Source organism: Mixophyes fleayi, chromosome 1 (assembly GCF_038048845.1).
Source record: "Mixophyes fleayi isolate aMixFle1 chromosome 1, aMixFle1.hap1, whole genome shotgun sequence".
In the NCBI taxonomy this organism is placed as follows: domain Eukaryota; kingdom Metazoa; phylum Chordata; class Amphibia; order Anura; family Limnodynastidae; genus Mixophyes; species Mixophyes fleayi.
Window position 1 is genome coordinate 367390269 of NC_134402.1, and position 25313 is coordinate 367415581.

Genomic DNA, 25313 nt, shown 5'->3' on the forward strand with positions numbered 1-25313 from the left:
TACTGTTGGACAACTGTCCTTCAATAATAGAAAGTGGTAACCGGGTTTCGTATGAAAATTATATGCAATGTTATCTCAAAATGAGATTATTTTTCTTTGGTTCATACATCTTACAGATGTATCCAATATTGTCCCAGAGGGAATTTAATTTATCTTTAGATGGAAAACACTGATTGCATCTAGGAATGCAGTGTAGCAAAATATTTCATATTTGCTCATTAATTATCTCAGAGAAAAAGTAGGTGCCACAAGAATCTATTGGTGGTCTACATAAAGGGCTTGTAATTGAATCATCCTCTAAGTAATGTCTGGGTAGTGTCTACTGGAGCGGGTTACAAGTCAAATGCAAATATTTCCAATTTTGCAAAAGTCCTATATAGTACCAAATGTAAAAGTAATATCAATACATTATTTGATTATTTTAAATTGGTTTTCTAATAATAAAAATAATTACCCAATCTTACATTATGGACACCATTAGCTTTATTATAGTTTTATTGAGTCACATCCACTTCTAGAATTGGCTATCTTTGGAGCACAACTAATACAATTGGATTTGGGGCTGTGTAGTAATCAATATTGCTTAAACATTACCCAGCAAACTGACAAAGCAGAATAGAAAAATTGGACTAAAAATATAAATAGCAAGTGCATGCTTTCTCATTGATAATGCCCAACAAATCCGATAATTCTCCTTACGGATTATATCCAATCTCTAAAAGTGCCTAATTTTCATCTGGCTAATGGGGACATCACAAGTGGCAGTTACTAATGCAATTACAAATAATACATATAAAAATTATAATAAGAATATTACAAAAAGTCAATTCTTTGGTTTATTTATTTATATAAAGCAACAGTTTGGCTAACCGTAAAGAAGAAACATAAATCGGATGGCATCTCGTTCATTATGGAGCCATGCTGGTTATTATACCAATAAATTAGACATACTACTGTAAAACAGCATTTTCATATAATTGTAACATTGCTAATGTATACAGTAAAGGATATATGAAAATCTGTATACAATCTGTATAAAATATTTAAATATTATATATTAGATCCCCATTTGATTATATATAAGTGCATCCACTAGTAAAAACAGACTAATCAGTGGGAAATTAAACTGATAATCTACAAATTTATTAACCCTATTTTGCCAAGTATGACATCCTATAATGTATGTTTTGTTATGTGACTAATCTAACATCCAATAAATGAACATAAATTGTGTAAAGAATATACAAGATGTGTTAGCATATCTCACTGACTCATTCCAAAAGAGGTCTCAAATGTGACAGCGCCACCAATGAAGAGGAAACTGTGCTTTAAAAATATTTCAAAATCAGTACTATCAAAACAAGGATAGTATGGTTGTTTTCTAACACAATAGGGAGAATAAGAAGCTTGAATAAATTTTTCGTTGTTCAGTTATAAACTAATCAAAAAGTGCACTAATAGAGCAAACTATCAACTTAGTGAGGAAAGGCGGAAACACTTCAGTTCATGTCCAATTAAATAGAAAGACACCTCCATGTCTAATACATAATTATATAGAGAAATATATATGTATCATATTCACATTTTAAGAAACAAATTAAAATAATCCTTACTGAAAGTGAATTGAGTCCAAAAAAATATTGTTTATTAAGAGAAAATTGGTCTATCCATAGTTGTTACTATCTCCAATAAATGCCTGAAAAATACAAAAACAAGTAAGGAAAGTGACACGTATTAGTAAGTAATACCACAAAAAAAGTAATTCTATATTATTAAAATATAGTTACCCCATTCTTGTGTAAACCCACTGATTTAGTTTATATTTTTTCAAAATATACAAAAAATACATATTATACTTAAAAGCCCTCAAAAGATGATCTAAAGCTAGTAATTATAATCCATATAGTGAACTATGTACTGTGCACATGTGAACTATGCAGGAAAGCATGGACACAATTCCAAGGTAATACTGCATCCCTTTGTATTACAAGATCATGTGTGTCATGAACACGCTACTAGCTGCCGTGACTTTGGGGTGTTTGCTGTATGAGGTCACACACGATTTCAGCCCGCAGTCTCTCTCTACCTATCACACAGGTTATAGACCTACGGAATCGCCCCCAAACACAGCGCACTCACACCGCCAGACACTTCAGGTTTGCCACCACCTATTGAGTACAGGCAATAGGACACCAATATACTGTCCCACACTGGCACACAGGCTTCTAGCTATTCACAGACTAGCAAGACTCACACCAGCACACAAAGGGTTACCTTTTCACACCTCCAGACTGTCACACAAATGTACATGCAAGCACACACAGCTTGTTAATCAAATATATCAACAAATCACACACTGGCATTTCAAGGGTTAACTTGGTCGAGCAATCTCTTCTAATAGGCTAATGGATTCATTAGAGTATCAAGGACGCAACTTACTAAATTATAGATTTAATATACAAAAATACAGGGCATTCAGATATAAAGAAAAATAATGAATAAACAATTAATAGAGTGACATAACAAGCAAAAACAGTTTAAAATAAGAAGGGTTACATTCAGAATAGCACTTACGTGAGTTGCATAATCTGTACCATGGGGAATTGGCTAGGTAGATGGACAGTTTATCAATGTAACTTGATTTCCCCAAAAAGTCTGACCGTTTGTTCCTACAGAACACAGGTTTTTAAGCAACATGACATGGGATGGTCTTCACAGGGGTAGAGTTTAATGCTAATAGGGAGTTGTGGCCTGTAACACTTTTTCAATCACCCTTTGCATGTTGCCTGATTTACTAACCAATTCTAATATGTGATATTGCTTTTTTGTAGAGTGTGACATTGATCCCATTTTATCATTAATAAATCCCCTATGTCTTTGTCCATCTTTTGATATCAAACACGCATAAATACAGTGCATTCGCAAAGCTTACACTCCTTTCCTTCATTTCTCTGTGGGTCAGAATTCTTAATTTAACATATGAACTGCCCTTCATCATGCTATTGAGGAATATGTGGTTGATCACTACTTTTATTGATTTTAAGGGGCATATTTTAAAACTGAATTCTTTTGGTCTATATTACATGTAGCTTATGTCAGTACATGGCCTCTTTGAGCCAGACCACATGCTGAGCGGTACCTAAACGTCTATTCAGGTGTCACTAATAGGCTAAATCTCACCCCGGGAGCTCTTTGAAGCTGCCCCCAGGTGACACTTCTATCTTCTCACACTGGGATGTGCAAAGCCATCCAATAAATTTACATCAGACTCTCTGACTTCAAATCTTACAGTTTAACTGCACTTATCAATGGATTCCTTTGATATAACATATTTACACCACAGTTATGATTTTATCCCTTATAAATAACTGCAAGCTCTCTATGTTCACGACAATATGCAATAAAAAAAGAAAAAACATAAATCAATGCATGTAAACGATGAACCACCAAACTGCATAGGACCTCTGGATTTAGTGTATGCAGTCTAAACATCTAGCCTATGAGATGGGAGAAGTGCTTGTGGGAAAGGCGGGAAGCAAAAGCAAGGAGGGGTTGGCAGAGAGGAAACCCTAGGGAGCATAGAATTACTGTATTGGTTCTACTCCTATAAGCTTTAAACTAGAAGTATTAGCATTATGAAACAAATTAAAGTATATGTAAGTATATGTAACTACTCTACTGATAATATTTCCTCTCTATAAACCAGAGTTGGAAAAGACTAATGCTTCTGCCCACATATTATAATTGATAAGGCACTCTACCATATATATTATTTAGAGTTCTGTTTAAGTATAGCTGTCTGGACCCAGCAACGTCCCAGAGGGTAAAGATTTAATGACTGCTGAGATTTCTGTGACTTTTAGGTAACCAAACTGATTTTAAGAACTTATTAATACTGTCCTTGGGTGGTTGATATGCTGAGGGGTCTTTTTGCAAGTTGCACAGTGAACGATAGCAAATAGCAAAAATATTTGCTATATTTGTGGGATTAGTCTCACTCATTCAGTGTCCTGCATAAACAGAATGTGAGAGGTGGCATATTGGTTGTGAGGTGGCTGTGAATTTTATTTGCTAGCATTTTGCCTTGTTCCCTTTGGTGTAAAAGTTTGGTGCAAGATCTTTCATTATCAGAGATCATAGCCCTCATTCAGTCTGCCCAATTCCTTGGATTCCTAGTCAGTATTGTTAATCTTTGTAACTGCGTGTAGACTGGTGGACTTTTTTTCTAAAAACTTTTATTTTGAAAATTTTGTACACAACAAACAGATATCTGACACTGTCCCAGGAGGGCATAAATAAATGACATCATATGTGAGAGTGTGTGATAGTGTATATAGTAGTGAAAAGGGGAGGGTAAGAGGGGAAAGAGGATAGGAAGAGGGGGGCGTGTTGAGACAGAGTCCGGTGATTGTAGGGCTCGAAGACTGGAGTATTAGGCGGTGTTTAACCTAGACAGCACTGTGCAGAAGAAGAAAGGCAAAATATTCTGATTTTGGTCAGGTGGTGGATTTGGGCCAGAGGGACCAGTATAGGTGAACCAATCTCCCCAAATATGGGAGAATGTATGGGTTTTCTTATTGAAATAAGCTGATTTTTTTACATGGATGCTAAATACCAAATTATATTGAAAAGTTGCTGTCTAGAAGGAGGATCTGGATTTTTCCAATGTTTCATGACCAGGCATCTCTCAGACAAAAGAGGCATGTTGGTGTCAGTAGCTGAGAGGGGGTACTGGCACTGAATTGCTGTTTGGAGGCTTCTGGGGTACCTCTTTGGTAAGTGTGCTCTCAATTTAAAAACACATATGTATGGCCCAAATATATGGGACTCTCATTGTTTAGAGTAGGACCATCCTATTAGCAAAAGCGCCTTGGCGTGGCAGGATGGCTTAAACATACATTTGCAAATGTGTGCAACAAAGACTTTTGCATTTTTATCTACAGTAGAAATGGCAGATCTGTTTCTGGCTATAGCAGTGTGCTGGGGGAAAACATGTTGTGTGTATGTTCCTTGCAGGATAACCCCACCCTTTCAAGCACCTGTTATGGCCTATAAATTGATTTGAGCAGCTTCCACTTTTGTAGTAGTTCCATATCCGACAGGTAAAGTAGGCAACTGGGTGAGGTCTCAATAAGAGAGACCTAACACCCATTGATACCTCCAATGCTGAACCTAAGGACAGTGTGCGGCAGCAGGAGGACTCCAAATCAATCTAACTGTGTCTATCTGTGATCTAAGCTGTGGGTTAAGGAGGGTTCTATCATTTAGGCACCAGATAACTGTTTCTGCCCAGTCTGGGGGCCCACAATGTCCACTGTAGTCAGATCATGGTCTGACCATGTGCTAGGAATGATATCAAAATCCAGGAAATGTTGAGCTCGGTCAATACACAGGAAGACCATGTCCAGCCGCGTGTGCATGCCATTGACCGGTGAATAAAAGGGGATTTTTTTTGCGGTGGACTCCCTAACTCACATGCATCAAACAAAAGGTGTTGGGAGTGGAGGAATTTCAAGTCTTTCGTGTTGGTATCTGTCGAAGTAGCAATTAGCAAAAGCCCTATATTACCAATTATTTCAATAGAATGAACTAATGAACTTGAATTTTATGTGTCTGTGCCTTTAAGAGAACGAAAAACATGTATTGCACAATACAGAGAACAACAAGTTATATAGGGGTCACATGTTCTTCATTTCACAAAATAAGGCCAAAGACATATTTGCTCCAAATAAGGCCAAGAAAGACCCCTCCAAGAACATGTCACTTTAATGAAGATTAATGATAGAGACAGAGTGTCAGCAGTGATGTAAGCTGGGAAGGTGTGCTTTGAACAATGATGAGTAACATTTTCTATAAAAGAATGACTTAATCAAATATAGATAGCCAATTGACATTTGAGTCCCTGGGCGTATGTCTGCTTCATCCAGTAATGGCTGTATCTATGCATAATATCTTTTAATAAAGAATAGAAATATTATATTTTGGAAACCTGATTATCTCAATTATTATTTAAAAAGAAGAATAGAAAAATCTTTTACAAGCTTGGGGGTCGTCCGGGATCTGACCCTTTGACCTCTCGCATTGAGGAAAACAATGAGCATGATTGTATTAAGTACATGTGTAAGTTTTTCTGTATGACTAGACATTTCTGAGACTACATCGGAGAATTCAAATTAAATTTTCTTTACTGATGAATATGTTTCATAGATAAACACATGATGGTCACTAGTGACAGAATATGCCGTCACTATACAAGATGAGGTAATTGAAGTTAAGTCATTAGGCTTACACTCAGTTCAGGTAACTGAACTTACAGTCACAGACTCGGTTAATGATTTATCATGATATTGTCGTGGGTACTCAAATGTGTTTTGCGAAACTGTCAAGAAAAAAAGTAAAAATAAACCCGTAGCAATAAAAATCTTGTTACCAGCTCTTGCAAAAAGTACTCGTGGGTTAGTATACATGGGAGCAGATAACAAGTTTAGAATTTGTAATACCTTGGTGGTATGCCCAGAAATTACTGCAGTTGCTAAGTTTAAATGTGAAATATGTATAATTTGTCTTAAGAGCAATGAAGGAAAGATAGTACCTACTAAGGTCAGACAGTTTGCCTAATATAACCTTTTCAGAGGTTACAATTTAGATTATTGACTTTATTCAATTAAGAGAAACAAATAAGAGGGTTACAGTATGTGTTAGTTTGTTTTGATATGTGATGGTGGGTTGAGGCCTAGTAACTGCCTCAGACATAGTGCAATTTACTGCTAAGAAGATTTTGTCACAATTTGTATGTAGATACGGTTTACCCAGAGTCATAGAGAGTGACAGGGAAATTCATTTTACAGCAAAAAGTGTTTCAAAGAATGTGTAATAAGATAGGAATAGATTCATAGCGGTATACACTATATTATTCTCAAGCTTCAGAGAAAGTTGAAATAATAAATGGAGTAATTAAAAAAATAACTAAGCTTACAAAACAAACAGGAATGACACTTCATTTAGTGCATCAAAATATTAGAATCACATCTTAACCTCCTCTCAATCTCTCTCCATATGAACTGTTAGTTGGACTTCAGCCAAGATACGTTATTTATCCACAGACTGATTTGAAACTGCATCATCATTTAACTGTTCAATATGTTATACAGTTGTCTAAACAGTTGCAGAAGCTTTTAAAGGCCCAGAAGAACACTTAAAGAAGAACATTGAACCAGAATTAGCTCTTGGGCCTGCACACAAGATACAACCTAGAGACTATGTTATGTTAAGAAATTTCTTACACTCTGGTTCCCTTACATATCGATGGGATGGTTCTACTAAAACCAAGATCTATTAACGATTGATACTGCTGTAAAGGGTAAAGGTTGCAGAGAAAGACACTTGGATCCACAGTTCCCATTGCAAACAGGTCAAAGACCCAAGCTTACAGGAACCAAAGGACTCAGAACTGAACACAGATAAAGAGACTGAGTTGCATCTAAAATAATTCTTCAATCAAGATGGACGTGATGATGTATAATCAGCTACATGGTTATCGACTTATGACGCAAAGAATCTTCACACTTGTTGCCTGTTTAATAGGAACAATGATATTTGTAGCCTTAGCACGTTATTTATATATTTTAGAGAGGAATTGAGAGAAGGTGGGAAAGTGATAGCACATCTGATATATTAGATGAGGATGATTTTAATAAGATCCTTTCTTATTCTTTTCTAAACAGGCAAACAAGGGAATTCAGAAATTATAAAGGATTACCATCAATTCCAAAATGTATTTGTGAGTATTGTGGTACTCCACCAAAAGAAAGGTGCATAAGATGATGGTCTGATAATAATGAATATTTTTAGAGAGAATATCCAGTTGACGAATTGTAAGTTATGTTAAGTGTAATGTCAGGAGTTATAAATTGTTGGGTGTGTACTAAAACTCCTTTATTGAGTAAAAATATGCCAATGGTACCAGTTCCAGTATCTTATGAAGAAAGACACACATTAGTCCTAATATAAAATGTCAAGAACAAAATTGAGATCTTAGTGATTATGGTCGAATTGTTGAAAGTACATATAACTTGACTAAACCTCTGGTTATAGTTTTAGCACCACACATAACTGAACAAATTCCTTTTTGTTTTAATAAAACAATAGATGAGGTTAAAATGATAACACCTGAAGGTATATACACTGCTACCTTGGAACAAGTACTTCAAGGTAGAAGAGTTAGTTTCAAAATCTGTAAAATTATAATCTTATAGTCTGATGGGTCGATTGGGGGGAGGTGTAGATCTGTCCAGGTGGTTGTCTAGTGTGGCATTAAAGTCGCCAATCAAAACCACTCTTTCCACCAGGTGCAGTAATAAGAGGTCACTTATGGAATTGAAGAATTGAGCTTGGTTCATATTGGGAGCATAAACATTGAAGAATGTGTAGGGAATGTTATTCAGTTCACCTGTCAGAAGGAGATAATGCCCCTGGGGGGACCCAATCTCTCTGGAGAGGGTGAATGTGAGATGTTTAGCTACAAAAATGAGCTCCCCCTTCTTTTTACAGATATGGTCACAGGCATGGAAAGAGAAAGGGTAATATTTAGATTTAAGTTCAGGATGGTGGGAGCTAGAATAGTGAGTCTCCCGTAAGAACAATATGTTGTCCCTCAACTGTCTAATAGTATGAAACAAAATGGACCTCTTCTGAGGGCAATTCAACCCTTTCACGTTAAGCGTTACGATTTTGATAGCCATGGGGAATGCATGAAGCCACTAGAGCAGGGAGAGAAAAATGAAAGGGGACTGCGTGTCTGAAGCTGGTCCTAGTGGCCAGATGGGGGTGATGTGGCTCTGACATCCGCCAGATGGGGTTGTGCAATATGTGAACCTCAGGGGTCCATGGTGCACGGTAGGACCAAAACACGTTTCTGAAGCAGAGAACAAGCCTCCTCCAGGGACTTAGCAGATAGTACTCTACACTCTTTCTGGACCTAGAGGACAAAGGGATAGCCCCACCTGTATTTTATGTTATGATCTCAACTTGAGTCACTTCTTTCAACTCCCTCCACTTGAGCAAAGTAGAGGGGTCCAAGTTATGAAAAAGAAGAACTTTAACCACGTCTATGGAGATTCTCCATGTGCATCCTAGCCTCAGAAAATATTTGTTCTTTCACCCGATAATAGTGTAGATGAAGAATAACGAAGAATAACATCTCTTGGGGAGTTGGCATCCTGTGGCCATGGACGGTGTACCCAATGAGCTCTATCTAACAGGAACATGTTGTCAGAGATGGAGTGGGCCAGCATAGCAAAGAGACGAAGAAGATAGTCCTCAAGGTGTGGTTCCTGAACAGATTCCGGGATATTATGGATTTGAAGGTTATTACATCTGCCTCTGATTTCAGCATCCTCCTGCTTACCATAACGAGACAGGAGAATGTTGCTTATAGTGGCAAATTCTTGTTCTGAGAATTTTTGGTATTGGATGACTTCTTCTTGAGACCACTCCAGTGTGTCAACTCTGTTGCCAGTATCTGTGACTTCAGAGGATAGATTAGACACGGCCCTGGACACATCATCCTTAATAATCTTAATAATGTTTCTTATTTCGGAGAGGAGGCAGCAATTAGGGAGTATTTTCCCTAGGCGCATATATTGAGAAAATAGCGTGTTTGTGAATGTATGTATTTATACTGAAAGTATGTTGTCTTAAATATACAATTTTTTTTTAATCAATCAATATATCATCTCTTGAATGTTCAGGTTAAAAATCAGCACATAATTCTTGCAGAAATAACTGTAGACACATATTAAAAATAAACATGCAATTAACATCACATAGTATATATTAAACCAAATTATAAATCACTGGTAAATATATCTCCAATATGGCTATGAGTCATTGGAAAACCCCTGATGCATCAAATACTAGTGATAATATCTCCAAATAGAAAAGTTACTTAGAAGTAAATTGGGATAGGTAATATGCACTTGAATTCCATAAGAATGAAGCACATAACTTACATTTAGTAGCAGGAGATCCTCTTATGTCCAGTCCTTCTGCCAATCCTCTTGCCTCCCCTAGCAAGCAGGGGGCCTTGTATATATGTGGGTGAAGTCCAGTAGACTGAATTCCAATTGCCGATAACCGCGCATATGCAGTGGACACGCTCACATCTCTGCTGCTTTTTTTGACAGCAGGAAAACCACTCTGGTTTTTTAATGCGCAAGCTGATAGAGTGTAGTTAGTATTAGAGAGAGTAGATAGTCCAATGCCCAACAATATTGCTGGATACTGTAGTTATGCTGTATGTAGCATAGAGTGTATTTTTCCCCAGTATCAGTACGGGTTTCCTCAGAGAAAAGTAATTCTCAGACACTGCACTATTATGCCTTTTAGGTTTCTATTACTGCAACAGGAAAGAAAGGTTTTTGTTAGAGATGTTCACTGACTTCGTGTTCTGGTTTTGGTTTTGGATCTAGATTAACTTTGTGTTTTGGTTTTGGCAAAACCGCCCTTGCGTGTTTTGGTTTTGGGTTTGGATCCCTATTTTTTTGTAAAATCCCTTTTTTTGGCTAAAATCACATAATTTTGCTCTTTTTTTTCCTACATTATTATTAGCTTCAATAACACTAATTTCAAGTCATTTGTAGTCAATTTTGACCACCTCACAGGTCACAATATTATTTTCATATACTTTCTAATAAAGACTGCAGCGACTTGGCTGGATGCTAAGTGACAGAGCAATGACACAAACACACGGCAGTTCATAGCACATCTAGGAAACATTGCCACACAGCAGTGGCAGAAAAGCTTATGTGAGATATTGAAAAGGACATGTACAGTTTAGCAAAGCAAGCACTCCAGCGACACGCAGTGCCACTTTTGTGGCTGAAGTGCTTGGTTTGTTTGGGCCCCCACAAAACAAGCTACCAATAGCTTAGCTACCTTAAGCCTAACAGTGCTGTTGATGAACTCTACATTATTAAACCATGTCTGCTCATGCTGCATCTTTAATCTCCTTCTCCTCTGTGGATACCTCCCTCTCATCCCTGAAGAACTGCCAAACTTATGTAGCCACAAAAATGGATATTACAACTGGAGTGGCATTACATCTGCTTCAGACAGACTGTGACACGGAACATGTGGGCAGCATGGAATCTGTCATGTTGTAATACGCTGCATTGAACAAAGATTTAAACCAATATATAGACGCAGTTGAGGAGACCGGACGTAAGATAGCTCGTACACGAGAGATACACTGTGCTTCAGAAGAATAATACAGAGGAGGCCCTGAGGCAGGATGATAAATATGTCCAGTTTAAAGAACAGCTAAGAGACCTGAGAAAACAAATGGGTGTGTCACTGGCCCCTAAAGACTAAGCTTTGGAAGATGAAGACAAGGAGATCGCCGTCACCCTGAGCACATGGTCGGCACAGTGAAACTGAGAATGAATCATAAAATCAGTTATGGTTCATTTGATCGCTCCACCTATTCCTTGGGTAACTGTGCCAATTCTACAGCTAATACATGGTGACCAGCATTGACTCCCCCCGGGATGCGTGCTTTTATCAGACCCAGTCCAATCCAGGGTGCCAGGCAATGCACTAAAAAGAGCCATTGCAATTCACAGCAAAACGCAAGTTCATCACTGAGCTTTGAATCCAAATTTAAAGCCCAATTCCCAAAAAATGATAATATAGTTAGGTACCTTTGACGTAAAGTGCAGATTACAAACACTTTGTGCAATACTGATGAAACAGCAGCAAAGTGGAAGGTTTGAGGAATACATATACATGTCTATTTAAACATCCATGCTTACATTACTTCTGCAAGCAACATTGTTATTTGTTAATAAAACTGTTGTCTTTATGCCGTTCCAAAAATTTAAAAATAATCCTCGACCATTCTTTGTTGATAGTTGATAGTAGGATCAGGTGGAGTTACAGCAGAAGTGTCACTAATTTTGGTCATAATGTGCTGAGTCATCTGCATTATCCCTTGGTCTCTTGGTAAAGCTAAGTTTTTTCCTGGCACCAGTTGACTGAGAAACTGAAGGAGGCAACGTCGTCCTGTCACGTAACACTTGAACTGTCATCTTGCTCACCAGGAGCTTCTTGCAGCTTTTCAGAACTGGGTCAGTTGGTAACAAAGAGAAGACATAGCTCTTAAATCTGGGATCAAGTCGCTAAAATGTAGTGATCCGATTTTAAGATTTTGATAACTCTTGGACCCTGGCGAAGCGAATAAAGTACTTGATCTACAAGTCCGATATACTTGGCGAAATTTCTTTGTTTTATCTCTTCCTTCAGTTTCTCAAGCTGCTTTTACAAAAGTCTAATAAAGAGAATCACTTGACTCAAGCTAGCAGTGTCTGAACTCGCTTCACAGGTGAATACTTTGAATGGTTTCAGCACCTTGCACAACACGGAAAGTATTCTCCACTGCGCTTGAGTAAAATACATCCCCCCTCCTTTCCCAATGTCATGACTTCTGGAGTAAGCGTGGATGGCTTTTCGCTGTTCCTCCATCAGCAGAAGCATATACAGGGTGGAATTCCACCTTGTCACCACCTCTTGCTACAAATTATGGCAGGGCAAATGAAATTGCTCTTGTAGCTGCTGCAATCTCCTACATACTGTTACCGAATGCAGGAAATGTCCAGATATTTAATGGGCCACAGACAGCATCTCCTGTACGTCCCTGTCATTTTTCAAAAAGCTCTGCACTACCAAGTTTAAGTGTACAGTAGGCAGATTGGCATTTTGTAGCCCAATAATTACATTTTTACGAACCTTCTGGTAGAGGCGAGCAATATAATGAAGCTCTCTTGTTTGTGTGTGAGCTATATAACGCAGTACAATGTGACTGCAGATTTAGAAGACCAAGCCTGCCAGACCTATTATTTCTATTTCAGCAATTACAATTAGCAATGGAGCAATGGAGCTCTCCTCTTTGTATATTACCTATATAACACAGTACAATGTAAATGCAGATTTAGAAGACCAAGCCTGCCAGACCTATTATTTCTATTTCAGCAATGACAATTAGCAATGGAGCTCTCCTCTTTGTATATTACCTATATAACACAGTACAATGTGACTGCAGATTTAGAAGACCAAGCCTGCCAGACCTATTATTTTTATTTCAGCAATGACAATTAGCAATGGAGCAATGAAGCTCTCCTGAATGTCACTGGAGACTTTGAAGAACACTGCTACCCCTCCTCTTTCTTTTCTAGCTATGATGCTGCCCAACTGCACTAGAGACTGCCAAGAACCGTGTTACCCCTTCTGTGTCCCTCTGTGAAATGGTGCTGGATCGCTGTGGAGGGCTATACTTATAGAATCCAAAACTCACGAGATCCGATGACTTAAGGATGATGTTTTGCCTCGTTTTCAATTCCGAGGACGTGTGAAAGCCGGCTTGGAACTCCGATTGGCGAAGTTCAGGTGTGCTCTGTTCTCAGGGAACCGAGCATGAGCATCTCTAGTTTCTATTACTGCAACAGGAAATAAAGGTAACAACTACAGTAACAGGAAAGAATTGTTTCTATTACTACAACAGGTGCTATGTCTGTAAGACTGCAAGCCAGTGATATGGAAATAATACCTCAGAATGCAGAGTCAGATGAAAAGCAAATCTTCTGTTTATTGCATGCACACAGATGTCTAATTCATACAAGAATAGACACAGCATTAGAAGCTTACATACAGTTATATAGCCTTTTGGCTGGCTCTTGTCCAAAAATCATTAGTTATAGTCAATGAAAAGAACAAAAACATGCATAGATATAAGGTAGGCATCTTGGTTCATGGACTCCCTTAAGCCATATGATAGCAAGTGACTTGACATTTATTAGCCTGTTTAAGCCATATGGCTCCAAGGACTCAAGACATCTACAAGTTATTTTAAACATCATATCTAATGTCCTGTCACATAAAACATATACTTGCTACAGTGAACTTTCTATAACACTAATTATTATAATATATATGTAAAGCATGATCTAAGTTAGATAAGTAGGTCATTGTTCCAGCCTCTCAAGACTGAAGTGTTTCCTTTCAAGCATGAATTACATTATGAGTTCATTTACAATACATACAGTCATTTTACATGAGAAGAGACGTCTGTTTGTTGACTTCCTACAATTATCTCAAACAATGAACACTTTCAAACATAAACTCATAGGGTCTGATTCATTAAGGAAAGTACTCATTATTTTTACTTGAGTTTTCTCCTGGACAAAACCATGTTAAAATGCAAGGAGTTCAAATTATTATTTTTTTTTGCACATAAGTTAAATACTGGCTTTTTTTTCCTAGATCAACTTTACATTTCAGTTTACAAATAAGCTATCAAGTATTTGTGTGCTACATGAAGAAAAAAAAGCCAGTATTTAACTTATGTGCAAAATAACAAGCTAATTTGCTCCCCCTGCATTGTAACATGGTTTTGTCCACAAAACTTAAGTAAGAAAACTTACTGAAATTCTTGCTTAAGTTTCTTAATGAATCAGGCCCATGGTGTCTTTAGTACATTAAAATATCAGAGCATGATACAAACTTTTATCATAACCAATATCATAACTATCATATATTTTCATTCGGCTCCCAAATTTCTTTATCACCAGTGTAAAACCAAACCTATTGCAAAATTTGTATCAAACAAGACAGGGGAAACATAGAACTTCAAAGACAGAATATCATGCGACACAAGTGGAATCATCTATCTCCTCGAATGTCCTTGCGGTATGCAAAATGTGGACTATCCATAAACTCCATGAAAGACTAGCCAAACATTTTAGGAATATAAAAAAGGAATTCAAGGCCCACAGTGTCTCTGAACATTGTGCCTCACACCATGGACATGACCACACATCCCTGAAATTTATAGGGATACGTAAAGTCAAAAAATCATGGAAGAGTTGGGACTATATAAAGCAAATATCAAAAGAGACAAGATGGCTCTACACCTTGAAAACACTAACCAATATTCATCTAAATATAGACTTTGATTTGGGGACATTTATATAATGATCACATTCATCTGTTTACTGCAAATGATGTAACTTCCAATCCAATCCAACATTTCCTGTATTAGTTAACATTACCCAGTCTGCTCCTGTTTCCCACAATCCTAACAACCAGCTTAAGAAATACTCATTATGTCTTTGTTATTGTTTATTCCCCATTTTTGACAATTGTGTTGCGGCATATAACTTGGTTTCCTCAGTGCATCTAGCTATGGACTGTGGTTGAACTGTCCCACGTACATCTTGCTTATATACTTTTTTTGCTGCTTCATATTTATAGGCAATAATTGACCTCTTCTATTATATGTTATGTGTATTCAATCTCTTCATCAGAGGAATCTGTATCGATATGAGTTAAATTCTCCAAGACCTGCGACTGAATCAACGTTCTCACACGAGAATTGGCAATTTTAATCACCTTTTTTTGTGTGTTTTGTTTACAACATCTACCACATATTTGGAGAATTCTTGCTCTAATTTAGCATTCTGCTTTTGCTGATTCCTCATGCAAATTCTGAGTAAAGCAAGATTTTTATCTTTCAATCTTTCACATTCAATTTCCTGATCTGCCATTACTTGTACGCATATATTTAAAACATTAGCAGCTACTTACTGTTCTCCTTTGTCATACATTGATAGATGTATATTACATGCTGCCTGACAAGGGTTAGCTAGACACACTGATAGAACATATTTATCGATTTCCCTGATACACGGAATCCAAATTCCATTAGCCCACCAAGAAGGAAACAAATCTAGCTTCTCTTTTTCTCTGGGCACTATTTTTTTAGACCACTTTAGCATTTTTACCTAGTATCAGTTTACAATCAAAGTAAACCACTGATATCCTGCCATCTCCGCCAATGTTGTTCCCAGTGGAGCATAATTTTAGATAATACCAGTGAGTTATTAAGTGACTGTAAGAAACTTACTAGCAATAAAAACAAGCCCCTATTAAGTGATTAAAAACTGCTACAAACAGTTGGTCATTGTCAGGGGACTCCTTTGTCTTATTTTAGACACCTGACACCTGAAGAGAAGTCTTCTGGACATCAATTTCTTGTGATCCCAGTGTGAAGCTGGCTCTTTCTTTGTTTTACTCATATTTATATAGAAGTTACCTTGAATGATGGCTCCCAGTGACTGTGACCATTTAAGGTAATAGTACAATGTATACATATGATTCGCTTTGCACAGCATACCAGTTATGGTTACCTCATTCAAATCGAAACAATAGTATACATTAAAAGTCTATAATCACATAGAAAGCACATTTCTATTTAATCCTTACACATTAGTGTAGCACTTCCACTGGAGATGTGACCAAATGAGACATACATGCATATGCAGATATGTTGTTTATGTTGTATATTTTTTGCAGAGTCGGCAGGCCAGGTGTAATGAATATGACAACAGTAGCCATATCTGGCTGCTTTTGATTGGCTATTTTATTATTGCTGCCTCCAAATGATAGTACTTCATTCATTCGTGTTGCGGCTTTATTATGTAAAGTTGTCGTCATCTATTCTGATCCCATTGGTTTTAGAAATTAAAAAATAACAGATATTTGTATTTTGCTACATTTTACATGGGAAGTCTATATTTTTTAATAACACTGTCAAGAGACTATTTTCTCTTGTGAATATTAGAGATGAGCGGGCTCGGATATCTGAAATCCGAGCCCACCCGAACGTTGCCGATCCGAGCCGGATCCGAGACAGATCCGGGTATTCCTGCCAATTGCAAAACTGAAACCGAGGCTCTGAGTCATAATCCCGCTGTCGGATCTCGCGATACTCGGATCCTATAAATTCCCCGCTAGCTGCCGCCATCTTCACTCGGGCATTGATCAGGGTAGATGGAGGTTGTGTTAGGTGGTCCTCTGTCCTGCTATATCTCGTGCTGGACTGTGCTGGGGAAATAACAATGCCCTTAGAAGGACACAGCCCAGCCCAGCCCAGCCCAGCACAGCACAGCCCAGCCCAGCCCAGCACAGCACAGCGTGAAAAATTTTAAAAAAAGTTTTAAAAAAAAAAAATATCCAAAAACAATCCTGCAGTATAAGTCCATTGGTACTGCAATATTACATAGTTCACTGATTCTGCAGAATAGACTGGGAATTAGTGGAAATGATTGTTATTGAATGTTATTGAGGTTAATAATAGCGTAGGAGTGAAAATAAACAAAAAAAACTTGATTTTAACACTTTTTATGTTTTTTTCAAAATAAATCTGAATCCAAAACCTTAAATCCGAACCAAAACCTTTCGTCAGGTGTTTTGCGAAACAAATCCGAACCCAAAACCTCAAGCAAATCCGAATCCAAAACATAAAACACGAGACACCAAAAGTGGCCGGTGCACATCCCTAGTGAATATGACACATCATTACGTGATGTAGGAATGTGACTTTTGAGTTTATGTCTATCACTGTCAAGCTGCATCAGTAAAGCATTTGTATGCCTGACGTAGAAATACTGCTGTGTTTTGAATTGAACGTATTCTGAGATATGTGCAACTCAAGATATACATGTAAGCCCCACAATTTTTTGCTACTGAATTTTTGCACATGTTTTTGGGACGGATTTTGTATGTTTAAACTCTAAATCAGGCTTTAAATAAGTGACAGTGTTTAATTGTCCCCAAAATGTTGGCACTCTAGTTGGCTACCCTTGTTCACTTAGTGATAATACCCGCCCTAAGTGACTGCAAGGTCAAAGGCATATGATGCGAGTCACAGTGTGTCAAATTTGACTTCATTATTGTCAGGTGAAATATCCGGCTCATAAGTAGATTGGTTAGGAAAAACTTTATTGCACTGTTATTTTGCCACCCGAAGACAGTACAAACATTAATAACAAAAACTTTTATACCCTAATAAAATGTATTATATTCTTTTGAGAATTCAGGAAACCCTTAACCCTAACAAACACTTTAGTACATTTACTTGCACCTTTTCAGAATTAAGCACAACTAGGTAGGGCGAGAATGATCACAAATACCTGCTTAATCTTCTAAATACAGCTGAAAGATTGATAGCCGGATCTAATTCTTTTGTTATTTATTCACCTTTTAAAATCCTTGCTTCCCACTGGAAATATTTAGAAGTAGGTTGCTGATTTATTTATACAGACATTTGATTAAATTACAAACATTGTAACTCAAAATATTCCTTTCTATTGTGTTTGACAATTTTGAATGGTGCCAGGAAGAATTGTGCAAAAGGGATAAATGTTATTCTCTCTAACGTTCTACTTCCCCAATGTGAGACTTCCACATAATACATTTATTCAACAATTCTAGCCTAACAGTTTTCAAAATAAGTGAAGTAAAATGTAATTTATTGAGCAATTCAGAGGATAAAATGCCATGTCATCTACATTCAATAAGTGTTCATAGACTTAAAATGTTACATTGCATTTTATATTTTGTGAACTTCACTGGAAGATCCGTGCACAGACAGCCAATCACAAACGGTTTCTCACACTGACCGGTTTTGATTGGCTGATGGTAATGGGAAATCATGGCTTTCATCATATTGTGCTGTCATTTGTAGTGAGTGACAGGTTGTTTTTTTATGGGCATATTTATGAGATGCTATTTTTTCGATTTATACTATTATTTATATATTTTAAATTCACAGGAAACTTGTGTGTGTGTTTGTGGGAAGTATTCTGTCATATGCCCTCCTCACATCATTTTAAAATAAATTTTAATTAATAGATGACTCCCCAAACCCTTATTAACTATTTTATTAAATCTATAATAGCAATTTCTTCATTACATCATAAGCTGTACAGAGCTCACGATCGTTGCCATACAAAATGCATGAATGTTTTACATAATTGCGATCTGCCATTTGAAATCAGTATTGTATGTCCAACAAAATATACCAGCTTTTGTTACCTTACCACATTGGTTCCCAACTACAGTCTTTAAGCCCACATAAAAGTGTGGACTTAAAGACTTCACTTCAAATGTTAGTATCAAATGCAAAAGTTACATTGTATGCAATATAATAATGCAATTAACTGTCAGGTAGCAAGAGAGAATATTGTCTTGACAGTTATTAATGAATGCGAAAGTTACATTTTCAATATTATTGATAAAACGCACATAATTCAGGCATACGCACATCCATATTCAACTAAGAGCGAATCTGAAGAAAGGTCTCTTGTTAAATAAGGGTCTAGGTACGTTATGCTCTAACATACAATTCACTATAAAAAAAATTTTTTTTCCAGTGATACTACCATCTACATCTACTATAATTAAATTTTCTTTTATTTGCACTTGCACATTGATCTTAATTGCCCTTGGCTGCCGTCTCAAATGATTTTATTCAATTGTACACATTTCATTAATTTAAAGGAGCAGGCTTTTTTCTCTTTCACTATTTTCTAGTTTGTTTTTTTGGTAATTGACCACTCCCTACAGGTGGTGCAGGCTTTATAAGATAGAGGTTCAGGGGAAGGTTTTAAATGGAACACCCTGAATATAAATTTGTATCACTAGCTTAAGGACTCACCTACAGGAGATGCCTTAACGCTGGCAGGTGAGCTTAACCCCAATATAGCTATATTGTGCACAAAATTCCCCTTTATGTGATTTTTATATTTTGTTTGTTTCTGAGCATTGGACAACATGTTTCTTTTACTTGCACTTGCACATTGGTCTTATTCGTCCTTCGCTGCTTTCTCAAATGAATTTACACATTTCATTAATTTAAAGAAGCGTCCCTTTTTCTCTTTCACTATTTTCTAACTAAATTTTGTCTAGTGATTAAGGCAATTAAGTTTTACAATATGATGGTCATTAAGGGGTTATTGAAAACAAGAATGCTAATGTAGTCTATATGGATAACAAAACATTTGTCCCAGTTCAGTTACAGATGACTGGGTTTTCGATATTATTAGCAATAGTTGTCTACTAGAATTCAAAGCTATTTCATTGAAAAAAAATTGGAATATTTCCAGAAAACCCAGAACCCAAAAAAACTTATACTGGGTTATGTTCACTCAGTTCATGTCCAAGTCTACTGCAGTTGCAATGATGTGAATATGCCCTTACTGTACTCGGCCTATGCTTGCCTACCCCTTCCTTCCCAACTCCTCCTGTCCAATGGTAAGTAGTCATAAGTGTAGGGTGCAGCAATATCTGCATACATATTTTGGTACACATTCGCGGGATGGAAATTTTAAGCAAAAAAGCAGACATACAGTACATGCAACTCTACGTGAGCCCCTTAGTTTATAAGTCAAATTTGATTATCTTGAGTGTTTCACTTATAAGAGCATTTCAACCATAACTCCTGTGATCTGTGGGTGAAACAGACATTTATGAGACAATTTTCTGTCAAGATGAAAACAAAATATGTTAAAAGGCTTTAAAGATGCACATGATTCAGCATTTCCTTGAGAGAATGTAAGCTTATTAGACAATTTAGTGATACAATTAGAATACAGTATATTAGAATAATTTGGACAACACCTTCTGCATTATTTATTTGAAGGAGAAATATTGTTATGAGCTTACCTGATCCCCGTTCCGCTGCACTGTCAGCGTGGTCTAGCAGCTGTATCCGCTCTGTGCAGCGCTTCTCCTGATGGCGTCCCCGCACTTCCGGGTTCTTTCTGCAGCTAGTCATGTGACTCCTGGGCGGGGAATTCAAATAGCTATATCTTCTCTGCTCTGACACGCTGCCTGTGTCAGAGCAATGTGTTTCCTGTTCCTGGCTAACAGTTCCTGTGTTCCTGAATCCTGTGAACCTGCTCCCCGTGTACTCCTTTATTCCTCCTACTCCTGTGTACCAACCTGGCTGTGATCTGACTATTCTTTGGCTTATTCCTGGCACCACGTATTGGACTGTCTTCCCTGTGTACCGACCCGGCTGTGTTATCAACTACTCTCTGGATTTCCCTCTGGCACCGTATACCTGATATCTCCTGTGTACCGACCCGGCTGTGTTATCAACTACTCTCTGGATTTCCCCCTGGCACCGTATACCTGATATCTCCTGTGTACCGACCCGGCTGTGTTCCTGGACCCATCTCCTGCTACGCACTCATTGACCCCGTGCATCTACCGCTTACTGCTCCAGACCTTCAAACCCTGGAATTCACGGTTAGTGCCTGTACTTGCATCGCTTTGTCATATTGCCTGTCTGACTATCCATCACTTAGAACCTTCTCCCTTACGTCAGTAGGCTAACCTGGGGGCCGTGACCTGCGGTTCTTCTGCAGCAAAGACCACACTACCTTGCGGTGGTTCTTGGTGAAGACCGGAAGGCCGTTAGACTCCGCGCCCTAGGTAAACCTGTGCAAATACTGACTAAGGCATTTAAATCGTAACAAATATGTTTTTAGAAGACTGGCCTTAATATGGCCCAAGTAGAATAATTTATAAAATTACTTTGAAATAATGCTGAGGAATTTATTTTAACAAAAATGAGACCTTTATAAGTCGAGTCATTTTCAAGAGCAGTTAGTATAATATATAGTCTAATATTGTGAACCACACCTACCGCAAGTTTGAGATAACAAAATCTCTGTAAACTGAAACCATAAATGAGCGGTGGCCAACCTGTGGCTCTAGAGCCATATGCGGCTCTTTGAGCTTTAAAATGTGGCTCCTGGCCGGGAGCATCACTGAAGTATAGTGTTCCAGGCGCCGGCAGGGGTAGATTGGAAAACATTAATTTGCTTGACTGACCAAGAGGAGCTGTGTCTTGTAACCCTCCTTTGCCAAATGCAGGGATGTCATAGTGTCACAGACAATCAAATCAGGGAAAGAGGAGGACAGAGTGTAATGTGCTCTTCCTCTTTCCTCTGCGCGGACAATTAAGGGTCATGTGAGGTCTGTTGGATTGTGAAGATGCTGATGGGCATGTAAGGAGATATGGCATTTGGAGAGATCTGATGGAATGTTTGGATGTCTGTTGGCATGTGGGGAGGTTTGGTTGACATGTAAGGACCATGTGGGGAGGTCTGATGGAAGTTGGGCAGATCTAATGGCGTGTGGGGAAGTTAATGGTCATGTAAGGGGCATCTGGGGAGGTCTGATGGCATTTAGGGGGCATGTGGGGAGGCTGATCGGCATGTAAGGGACATTTGCAGAGATCTGATGGCATGTAAGGGGAATACAGGAAGGTCTAATGTCATGTAAAGTGCATGTGGTTAAATCTGGTTGCAGGTGGGGAGGTCTGATTTACATGTGGGGAGGTATAATGGCATGTGGGGTGGACTAATGGGCATGTAAGGGGCATGTGTGGCAGTCTGATGAATTGTAAAAGCTGTGCAGTGCAGAGCTGTGCTGATTTGATGATTATTCTGAAGATTTTAGCAATGTTGGATATTTTTTCATTTTTGCTTAGAATTGTAAATTATGTTATATTTTCAATGTATGTGTGTATGGAATTGTTAAGAACGTTTTGTCGCTATCCAATAACGATTGTCGAATCTTGGTTTGTGTTTCCAACACACGAATATTTATTCTCAAAAAGTAGCAGAATAATTCAAGCGAAATAATAATAAGTACAGCCGTTACTTATCGCAGGCGCTCTGGATCCAGTGAACAGTCATTCAGTCCTGAAGTCTGTGGTCTAGGTGACTGAACACTAGATGAGGAGCTGCTGCTTATATGCAAACAGAGACACAGTAAAACAATTCAAAGGTGTGGCTTGCTTCTATTGGTCCAGGCATCAGGAGGGTCCAGGGGGTTGCAGATCATAGGCTAGTTTAAGCTCAGGAATCCAAAGGAGGGGGTCATCTCTCCAGGGGATGAGCTCTGATCTTCCCGCCAAGATTACTAATCCTAATAGTCCATAATTCCTTAACATTATTAACTTGCGTATGCGCTCTGCGATCCCTTCACAGAGTGAACCGGACAGTCGCAAATGTGAAGGGGATTAGTTTGATACCACACATGACATGATTCCTTCAACGTGTAGCATATGTTTTACTGATATGCATGTAACTCATAATATTACACATAAATACTACTATATTTCGACATAAATGACTATGTGTTGCAACTACCATTAGTACTATTTTACAAGTGTGCGTGTTTGTGCGAATGTATGTAAAAGACTAAATACTGTTGTTGCCACGTGTTGCAGCTGCGTACGCCCTTTCACGCCGTAGCGTACCATACGCATCTTTTCAAACAAAGACAACCAAGTTTGCTCAATTTTAATTGAAATGACTTTATCCAATTTGCTGACTTCGACAGTATGTATGTGCATGTTTATACTAGGTATATGTATATGCACACACATATAAAAAGTAAAGTTGTCTCTTTGCGGTACCTATAGATATTTTTTGGCTCTTGGTCTCCGAATGGTTGGCCACCCCTGCCATAAATAAGCTATATACACTAAACATGTATTAGATGATTTTTGAGTGGGGAGCGTACATTTATATATGGATGCTAATTCTAAAATCATTATTCATGTTTTTGGTGCAAAAAAAATGAACTGTACACATTAATTTTGTGTAGGTGATTAAGCAAGAGAAACAAATGGATACATGGGCTTTTCTATTATTTCTATTTATTTTTAATACAAACAATCAACATATTTTGGGCAGGTGAATTTGAACAGGAAAGTAAAAACACGGGTTATTCTTCCCAGAACAATTTTCATGTTTTTATTTAATAGATACAACATAATAGTGGCTAACTACTGGGACTTTGAGACCTGAACTGGTTGAGTAAATTTCAGTTATTCATTGTTGGTTCATTTTTAGAATTGTCAACATTTTGACATTTCAGGGTGATAACTGACTTATAATTCCACTGGTAGTACAATCTTTGTCAGTTCCAGGCTGATGTTTCCATGTTTGTTTATCCATGGTCTTGACAAGTGTGCACACACTACACACTTTGACATATTATCAGCTTCAGTTTCAAAAAAATTCCAAGCTGACAATTTTTTCATTGCTTTGGGAGTTGGCCTCTTGGATGATGCCAGACATACATAACTTCTAGTGGAAGCATTTGAAAGGATGTACATGATGAAAAATTAGCAGCCATGACACTTTTGTTTATTGCAGTGTCATTTTCATATCTGTAATTATATATTTTTCCTAAGCATTGAGTTTTTGGTTTTGGTTTTCAGTCAATAATGCATGTATTGGGACTAACACTTTTGTTTTACATTTTTCTGAGTTGCACCTGACCTTATTTGTTTATGCACCTTATTTATTAACAGTTATTTATTTTGCACCTAAATATTTTGCAGCATTATACAGAGAATATTTAATCATTTACATGACTCCTTGCCACAGTGGATCTTACAATCTATATTCACAATAAGACTAATTTTACTGGAAGCCATTTAATGTACCAGTTTGTGTTTGGCATATGGAAGCAAATCCACAGAACATACCATAGAACATACAAACTCCACACATTTATAGGATCTTGGACGGAATTGAATCCATTACCCAGTACTGTGAAGCAGCAATGCTAACTTATACAGGCAAATATCCTGCATTCGGCCTCTTGCCGTCAAAATGACGCGATTCGCAGTGAATTGCATCATTTTGGCCCCGCCCGCGACAAAACCGGCATTTTGTTACTGGGGGCGGGGCAAAAATGACGCGATTCACTACACCCCACCCCTCCCACCCCTCAACCACGCCCCCCTGCCTGGGATCTCCCGGAAAGACCTCTTAAAAGGTTGGCAAGTATGTGCTAACTACTGGCATCAGGACCTGACTGTGCAAAATCAATGCCACAGTGAAGGTGCTGGCACCTATGATACACCGCACAGGCAATGTCTTTTGTAATTCACTGCGCAGGCATCAGCCTGTACAGCCAATGCATAGGTATCAACAGGTGCCCGAGAGTCCGATACAGATTCTCCAGTGATCCACAGTGCAACAAGCCACCAACAATAATGCCAAAAGTGTCAGGTTAGGGGCGTAGAGGCAGGCCTGCTCCTGTACCACAGTGTGTTACATTGCTTTTAACAACCACTACTTTGGCATTTGTTTAATGAAAATGCTCACTTTGCTATGCCCCTTGCAATAAGATATAATATTTCAATAATTTTACACATTCTGCGTTTTGAGAACAGGACATTTTGTATTAGAATACAGTCTATTATGCTAATATATAATACAATTGCGGATCTTACACAGTAAATGTTTGATGAAGACAACAGTTGATTATTAAAAAAAAAAGTGCAAGATAATAGGAGCAGATGAGACATTAAGCTCAGTAGACCAGGTGGGTAGCAGAGAAGATGGAGGCTAAACAAGTTGCAGGAGAGTTGGTTGAAGTGGTAATTA